Here is a 9,902-nt window from a genome sequence, read left to right on the forward strand (position 1 = left end):
TTACCACTTAGGAAGAAAAACATTCATTGATTCAAGTCCCAAAACAAAATGTCCAAAATAAGAACAAACAAAACACATTTTGCCAAAATTACCTTGAAAGTAAACAAAAATCTTTTGGATTTTTCAAAATAAAAGAAAAGACATGGAAATGCATATACTCAAGTGCATGGCATAAATGAATCAACATCCCACTAAAGCATGATAGAATACCCTCCCCCAAGCTTAAATGAGACAATATACTCAAATATAAACAAAATAATCCATGGGAGGGGAAAAGAATGAAATCAATCCAACAAACCAACACAAGTCCAACGAGTCACCAACCATTAGAGAAAGAGCTAGGAAAGATATTACCGGATATTGGTGGGTGTAATTACCCGCAAATGAACCAATTTAACCTTTCAAAGCCGATTTCCTCTTGAATTGAATCTTGATTTCCTTATGCTAGCAAAAATAGGCATTAAACTTCCTTGATTCTTGATCAAAACCAATGCATAAGTGTATATCAAGTTATGTACCTAGCAAAAGGCACACAAACATTTCCATGAGAGAAAATCTAATCTAAAAAGAAAACAAAAATGGAAGCAATAAAAACCTCGGGTTACTTCCCGAGAAAGGCTTGTTTAACGTCCAAGCGAGACCGCTCTAGTAAATAATATTGCAACGAACGCAAGAGCTTATCAAATGCACTACTACACATTTCATAGGATAACAAGTAGGAAAATGAAGGGAGGAGGACGTGCAACAAGATTATTGCACGTAAGTGAGGAGGAAGATGCCAAAAGAAAGAAGAAAAATAAAAAGAAAAATCAAGAAAATAAGAAGAGAAAGAAGAAGAAAAATAAGGAAGAGAATAAAATGGCAAAACCTCCTCAATATCTCTTTGGGTGGCACAATCACCCATTTCCTCAATAATAGGAGGATGAAAAGGAAAAGTCTCATCAAACAAGAGAAGGTCTTCAATAGGCTCTTTGACAAAAGAAGGGAGGAACATGGGATAGTAGGAGATGTGGTCAAATTTCCTTGAGAAAGGGACATGTGGAAGGGGAGGAGAAACAATGGTCTCACATGGCCTCACATCACCAATGAGGGCATGAAAATCAATCATAGAATCCTCAAAAGAACACTCATGACTCACATCTCCCTCAAACAAAAACTCTCCAATAGAAACAACCTCATCCTCCTCTCTATCACAACGATGAACAACAACTCCCTCAAGATCCTCAAAGCCTAGAGTCTCTAAACCATGCATGAAAGGATAAAGGTTTCTCTCAAACTCATCCCTTTCCCATGAAGCATTGCCAATGAACTCTCTCAAAAGGCTATAATGTTTTGTTACACCTTCAATGAACATACTAGCCATAACCTCAAATGAGTCCAAAGACTCATGGATAGAAGGGTCACCAACATGCAAGGTAGACTCATCAAGATGGGGAAGGGGGTTGGAAACCTCAAAATCGATATTTTCTTCATTCACAACTCTTCCACCATCACTCAAGGGACTCTCAATCTCTCTTGATTGCTCAAACTCATCATCATCATCCTCATGAACTCCCTCATTCAAACATGAAGATGGCTCACTCACATCCTCACCATGGGAAGCTTTCAAAGGGGGTTAATATGGGGAAGGATGACATTCAAGCTCTAATGGGGAATGAAAAGGATCAAAATCCTCAAAAATCCTCTCATTACAAGAAAATATCCCCTCACCTTCACACCCATGGCCCACATCATCCTCAAAAACACTCTCACACTCCAAATGAGGTGCCTCACGTCCATCTAAATCAATCATAGCACTCATCACTTGGGCAAGCCTCACTTCTCGCAATTTTTGTTCCTCTTGAAGCTCTTGGAGTTGTTGGGTGAGATATTGCATTTGAGAGAGAATTTGGGCATCAATGTTACTGGGTTGAGGTTAATGATCAAAGTCAAATTGCACATCATCAAGATTAGCACAAACCGCATCAAGATGAGCATAAGGGGGAAAGGTGTCAATTTGCATACTTGGATTATCACAAGGCACATAAGAAGTATCAAGAGAATTCATTCAAAAATTAAAAGAATCTTGGCATTGAGAATCAAAATAAGAAACATGAGATTCTCTTTCTAAAGAATCCCTAGAAAACCATGTGAAGAAATCCCAAGCATCATGCATAAACAAATGACAAAATCTACCATTATTCATGTCCTCAACCATTCCCCTAATATACTCAATCATGCCCCAATAAGCTATACCACAAGCATCATTAAGAGAACACCCATGGTAACTAAGAAAACCATCTAGTGTTTCAAAGTAAGCATAGATGGGTTCACCATCAAATTGAGGAAAAGATAAGCATGCCATTTTTATACAAAGAACAAAGAAAATCAAATAATATACAAGAACCTAGCTAATCTAATCACCACAAACTAATGAACGCCTTAATCCCCGGCAACGGCGCCAAAATTTGATCGCGGGTAAAAGTAGGTCGTTGGGACTACTAACCCTAACAAAATTAGAAATTTATAATACCTAAACTTACACTAAACTAGTTAGTGGCAAGTAAAGGGTCGAACCCAAAAGGACTAAGTGTATTAATTTGTGCCAACTAGAATACTAGGGAAAGTTGTGAGATAGAGAGAGGTTAAACTAAATACTACTAAGAGCAATAACTAAAACTAGGGAAAGTGGAATCCAATTACATCAATGCATTCAGCAACACCATACAATTAGATGAAAATGACCTCGATTAGGAATATCAACACATTTAACTCACTCTCGCACAATTAAGCATGTTAATTATCCTACTAAACTAATTCACTCTCATGCAACTAGCCTAGCAAAGGTATGGAAGAATTTAGGGCTCTCAACCAACTCACTCTCGCACAATTGATTGACAGCACAATTAAAAGCATAGAATCGATTAGCTAGAAATATTCTAATCCGTAAAAGCATCATCCATACACAATAATCAAGAAATAATTTCATACTAATCACAATCAATCATTCAATTCATTAATATAACCTTCATCCAATTGCCTAGCACAAGACCTAAGCTAACATAATGAAGAAAGACATGGAAAACAAGGTAAAATAAGAATAAAAACAAGATTAAACAAACAAACTAATTAATCTACTCATATCAATAAACAAAAAGCAAAAACTAAGAATTAAGCAAAGAAATAAAGATGAGAGAAAGTTAGAAAATGCTCATTGAATAGATGAGAAGAAATTCCACAAAGTTGCTTCTTCAACCTCTCAAAAACTCTATGGAAATCCAAGCTTTCTCTCTCTACACTACTCCTAAACTAACCCTAAGAGAGAGAAAATATAGGCTAAACTAATCTAATCTATCTAAAATAAAATGTTGATTGAAAGTCCTCTAGAAAATAACCCCAAAAGGGGTATTTATAATACAAGGCTTAAAATAAAACAATAGAAAATAAAATGAAAATAAAACTAAATAAAATAATTAAAATAACAAAAAAAAAACCATAAAAGAACAAAACTACAATAAAATAAAATAAAAAAAGAAAAATGAAATGGGAAAAAGAAATCCCCAAAACCCCCAATTCCCAGTTTCCCACCAAAACCCACGAAAATATTAGACTTCCCTCATCTTCTCCCTTTCGAATTTGACTGCTTCCATTCACCATATCAACAGCAAACAATCATCCTCACCGTTCATCAACACTATCATCATCTAGCATCAAATCGTGGCCGTCCGATTTTCATTAAAATCACGTGAAAAGCTCGTGATTAACCCACAATTGCGCGCCCGCACAGAAGTCGCATAGCAAGTCGTGAAAAGCTACTGCCTCAACTCGATTTTGGACTCCAATCTTGTGCGCTTTCTGACAGGGCTGCTCAGCCGCAAATTGGCTTGGCTGTGAGTTTTGGTGTTGTGAGTTGCGTGGCTATTAGGTGAGTAATTTGGTGATGATTTTGGTGGTTGTTGTTGATTGGAGGTGGTAATTGTTGTTGCGGGTTGTGGTGGGCTGATAGGTGGTGTTGGTGGTTTAATTGGTGTTGCAAGGGTCGAATTAAAAGTGGTACTTGCTGGCGGTTTTGGTGGCGAAATGGGAGGTGTGGCTGGGTTGTGCTGCTGCTGGCAGCGTAGTGGTGATTGTTGTTGGTGTTGGTGTTGTTAGGCTGATTTGGTTGGTGGCAATTGTTGCTTTGGTGGCTGACGGTGGTTGATTGTGACGGTGGCTGTGTTGTGCTGCTGCTGGCAGCGTGGTGGTGATTGTTTGTTGTGTGGAAGAGGTGAGGTTCGTGGCTGATGGTGGAGGTTGGTAGAAGGTGGTTTAGTATTGTTGTTGTTGCGTGAGGTGTGGGTGTGAGAAGGAGGAGCAGGGGCTGCTGGTGCGAATTAGTGAAGGGGTATTGGTTGCTGTGGCGGCTTGAGACGGTTGGTGAAACAGGGGCAGCAGCTTGTGAATGATGTTTGGCTTGAATTCGAGACTCCATTTATGACTCAAAACTTGAGACACGTATATTGAACCTCGAACCTTGGACTTCCGAGCACAATCCTACACAAACCAAGAAAACCGAGAGAAAAAGGGACAAAAACTAAAATAAAATAAAACAAGATAAATAAAGTAAAATAAAATGCTAAAACTAAAGAAATAATAAAATAAAATGTAATAAAATAAAACAAACTAGAAACTAAAAGAAAATAAAAAAAATGAGAGAAGAGGGAAATTATTAACTAAAACTACAAAGATAAACTAAAAACTAATAAAAACTACTAAAATACTCAAAATAAAGATAAAAGAAGAGAATAAGCAAATAAAAGAAACAAAGAACAAAATGGGCTAAATTATTGTAAAATAATCCGGAAAGCGACTCAATAAACACCCTAAAAGTGACATAAAAGTCACTTATCACTCAGCTACATTAAAACCACTAAATTTCATAGCTTTGTAATTTCATTCATAAATTCAATGGAAAAAAAAAACAAGGTAATGATTGATTTCAGTCATTCAGTCATGGTTATTCAGATACAGAAAACAGAACTAGTGGTAATCACTTAACAGTAACATCAGTGTTCATATACATTTAAGCATTCAATTGCAAGCACACATAACTTGAATTTTAACAAACTAACCTCTAGATATCGTTTCAGTAGGGAATATTTCAAGCAGTATCCCTAGCTTGAACCCCACTGTGATCATACATTTAAGTACGGTGGCGTCCAAAGGGAAAGAAGATAGAGCAAAAGAGTCGCCAACAAGTTTTAGGAATTTGTAAACCGTTCACTAGGTGAAGGTTACACCCCTTAACGATCCAGGAGATCGTTAACTCCAATAGGTGTGGAACCATGACTGGTAGTTCGGGGATGAAGGTAAAAATCTATCCTAAAAGAGATTGAACCTGCCCTAAAAATAGGCCTCTACTTTATTCTGATCGTATTTATGTGCGCTTTCTGATTAACATGCAATCAATATGATTAACCCTAAACCTGTTTATCTATGTTGGTTGAATATTAATGCACAAATAAAACTATTATTGGCGATCACTTGAATTATAATCAAATTAACCCTAAACAAGATTATTAATTATCTTATTAAGCGTGATTACAAGTACCAATTCCCTTTAAACATGCATAAAAGGCGTGATCAAGCAATAACAATAAATATTAAGCAACATAATAAATCATCGATCATAATAATTAACATCATAATAATAATAATTATAATAATAAATATAACAATTATAATCATAAATCATAAAAATAATCATAATAATGTTAAAGCATAATAATAGCAAGATCCTTGGCATGATACTAACAAGATTAATAACAAACCCTAGCATGTCAGTAAATAATAAAGATCAAAGCCTTAACCCTAACATGATACTATCATGAATATTAGGAAAGAAAATAGGAAGCATCGCAGGAAATACAATTGTCATGTTTGGTAATAGAGTTACCCTAAACGTGATACTAGGAAGATCAAAACGCCCTAACATGATGCTAGGAATCATAATAACAACCTAGACATGATTTCTAAATCATAATATCAATAAAATTCATTAAAGCACTTACTTGGATGCCTCGTATCTCTTTCTAATAACAAAATACACGTGTTAGTAACTTCAAGGAAAATAATAAACAACAATTAAATTAAATAATTGAAATAGAGAATTGGGACCAAACCATCAGAAATTAAAACCTTTCACGTCTAGGGCGAAGGCAAATTCGAATTTGGCTAGGTGTTTCTTGGTCTTATGAATGCGGAATTTTGTTTGAGAAAAGGTTGGTTTAGAAAAGAGAGAGAGAATAAGCTTTAGCTTCGAGAGAGAAGAGAATTAGAGAGTATAAGAATTGATGAGAATTGGTGATGAAAAAAGAAGTTAGCGCCAGGCGCTGACCATTAGCGCCAGGCGCTAATGTCTGTCGTTAGACACTAATTAATTTTTTCATGCGTTTTCTAAATTTAGATAAGATTTGGCCGTAAAGAAGGGCAAAATCATATTTTCCTTAAAACACTCTTTTATTCTAATTAAAACTCCAAAAAGTCAACAAAAGTCAATTTATTAATGCTAATTGAATTAGGAATGAAAAGAACCTTCTAGAAGAATCTAGAAGACTAAAACCAATCCTAATTGCATTAGGAATGATAAATCCATATTAGGCCCTCCTCTAGATCATTGGGCCGCATATAAGGCTCAAACCGAGCCTAGTTTAGTAATTTGGCCATAACTTCCTCATTATTAATCGGAATTGGGCTTATAATATATCGTTGGAAAGCTCTTTTCAGGCCTAATCCAACTACACTATTATTGGACCCTTGCTATGATTCAACCGAACTGGATTGGCTGTTTTCTTAAAATAGGTTTTCAAAAACAAAGAGAGAAGAAAAGAAATTAAAACTATCCGCAACACTAGACTTTCTACACTTTCACTTCATTTGATTATGATTCGACGTGAAAGGTACTCATCACTAGGTTTTGTTTTGGGGAGACACAAATGGTTGACTACAGAAGCCCCCACTTTGGCTGAGTTTGGAGAAACACAAGTTTTGAAAACAAAAGTAGCGATAGGGACGGAGAATGATTCAGAACGTTCTGCGATCCTAAACCACTCTTGTAACGCCGATACCTGCAAACTAGTGTTAGTTAAACAGATAAAAGAGTTAAGAAACACGTATTTTGCACCGTCGAGCACACGTCTCTAGAAGTAACCGATTTGCTGCTGTATTGTTGCATTTCTGTATTTTTTACGACCTCCTGCAAGCTAGAGAATGCCGCTGAAGACTGCTACGCTTGTAACTGCCTCCAATTCCACCATGATAGAATTCTACAAGTTAGAGAACCCCATCGAAGATTTCTTCGCTTGAAACCACCTTCTACCACTTTGTGACCATCTTCCGCAAGCCAGGGAACACGATCGAAGACAACTTCGCTTGAAATCACCTCCAGTTGTTTGTGACAACTCTCCGCAAGCTACGGAACGATGCCGAAGATATCCTCGCCTGAAGCTATCCTCATTTATTGCGATAATATTTCAAGGAAAATTACCGAAGACCCACGCTTGTCGATCTTTAAAAGCTCGCTTGAACTTTGCTTCCGCTATGCCTGTATGTCCGCGCTTTAGCTGCTTTTGAACCTGTATGTCGGTGCCTTTTGCTGAATTTTGAACCAATATATCAGTGCTTTTTGCTGTATGAACCAGTATGTCGGTGCCTTGCGATGAGCCAATGCTTAGGCGCTTTAAGCTAAGTGAGACGATTATTCATCACGTCGATCACTTTATTAAATTGTAATCAAACCGATTACTAAATCATGTCAAATTGATTAGTGGGGCTAACTGGCGTACCCTGGAACCCAAAATATTGTAAGAGGTTGGAACAACTGCACTGAGTGGCCGAACATTCTGTCGCTGCTGAAATACTGCTGGCACCGCATATTTGGCTTTAGCGCTAAACGTTGGCACTAGCGCCAGGCGCTAAACCTTATCATCTGGCGCTAAGGCCTGTCGTTTGGCGCTAGAGTCGGGATTTCCATGTATACCCCTATCTTCTTCATTTCCGCTATTGCTGCTTGTTTTTGCTCGAGAATCGCTCGGAACTTCAATTTACTCGTTCTTGCTCGTTTCTCAACCGAATTCGCTCAAATTTGTTGCAAGTCAAAGCTTATTCCATCCATTTTCCCGATCTATGTAAGTTTTCTTCAAACTCACTCCGGTTTTAATGAATTTCGTGCATGTTTGTTCACGAATTTCTTGAACATTCGAAACTTAAATTGCTTAATTCACTTTGTTTGTCAAGTTTTATGCCATGAAATTGCTTGATTATGTTTATATATTTCCTTGCGAGTGATTTGAGACTTGTTTGACTCAATTTGGTCGGGAAGACAATGTGGCTTGTTCTTGATGTTTTTGCTAGCAGTTCTTGTCCAATTTGTCACAATAATTACCATAGTATTGCAAGAAATTGTTTGAATGCTTGAAAAATGTCGTATATGCTCAATTTGAATTTGTGCTCTATTTTAGTACTACGTACTTTGTCTTTTTTGCGAACATAGTATCATGCGGCTAGGCGAACCTTAGATACTATAGAACCTTAATTCATGTTGATTATGCACAATGTAGCATGGCTACACAACGAGGTTCAGGTTCACGGTCCCAAGACGTACGACGGGAGCATGAGCCCGTAGAGGACGACGCCGACCCATCCACCTCTCTTGGTCCCCTCCCAGAGTGGGATGAGCGGACTCTGTACTTCTCCCCCGTCCACCATATTTCTGAGAGGGTGCGACGTGGGATCACAGTTGGTAGGACGCGCTGCCACGGTTCAGGTTGCGATACCTTGGTTTAGACACCTAAAAATGTCTCCCCAAAATCAAACCCGATGATGAACAACCTTTAACCGCCCCTTTTGGTCGGGTTAACTATTTAATCCCGAGAGTGCTTAAAAAATCGTATTTATTTAAATTCAATTGTTGAATAGTCCATGGATCAGTCTTGATGTTTAGTTAAAGCATTATTTTTATTTCAGCCCAAACCCTTTTTATTTTATTGTTTTATTATTTATTTTGGCCCAAACCTTTTATGTATTTTATTTACTTATTTCTTATTTTAGACCAAATAATAATAAATAAGAAATGGCCCGAAATTATCAATCGGCACTTAAAATGCTGAACAAAATTAGGGTTAAAAATGAATTTAAACGAAAAACGGACTAAAAACTCCCAAGTCACGGCAGTAATCTACTGTGTCACGGGAAACAGTCCCGTCTAACGGTGGGATTCCCCGTGACACGGGGCACCTGCTGTGACATGGGAGTTTCCGTGTCCTTTTCGCGTAAACCCTTAACGTGTTTTCTCCGCCGTTTACTAAATATTTCCCGCGTCACACAGCTGTATACCGTGTCACGGGAATGTTCCCCGTCTAACGATGGGGTTTCCCGTGTCACGGTACACTTTGCCGTATCGCGGTATACTTTTTTAGGGTTTTTATCTTTTTAGGGTTCCTTGTATTCCCTCAGCACATTTTTTTTATAAATACCCCCTCATTTCTGATGTACGGGGCATGAATTAATTCTCTATTTTTCTCTCTCCTCTATGCTTTAGCCTAAACACAATCCAACACTCCTTTCAAAATTCATTCTTCAAGCACTCGAAGGAGTCCGTACTTTACTCGTGGTTCTGTCTTTAAGCCAAGGCGTGAAAGGTAGAACTGTTTGAGGGTTTGGCCCCAAATCAACTCTACTTTATTTAATTTAATTTAATTATTGTTTTATTATTATTATTTCCTTGAAGTTACTAACTCGTTTATTATTTTATAGTTGCAAGCAAACAGAATCAAAGTAAAAATGATGTTCCTTTTATTTCTATTATTTTTGTAACGATTTTATATTGTTGGAATTATTACTAAATTGCTTCCAATATTAATTTTTATTCCATTATTATTTATTGA

The sequence above is a fragment of the Chenopodium album genome, chromosome 9, assembly GCF_948465745.1.
Source record: "Chenopodium album chromosome 9, dcCheAlbu1.1, whole genome shotgun sequence".
Classification (NCBI taxonomy): domain Eukaryota; kingdom Viridiplantae; phylum Streptophyta; class Magnoliopsida; order Caryophyllales; family Amaranthaceae; genus Chenopodium; species Chenopodium album.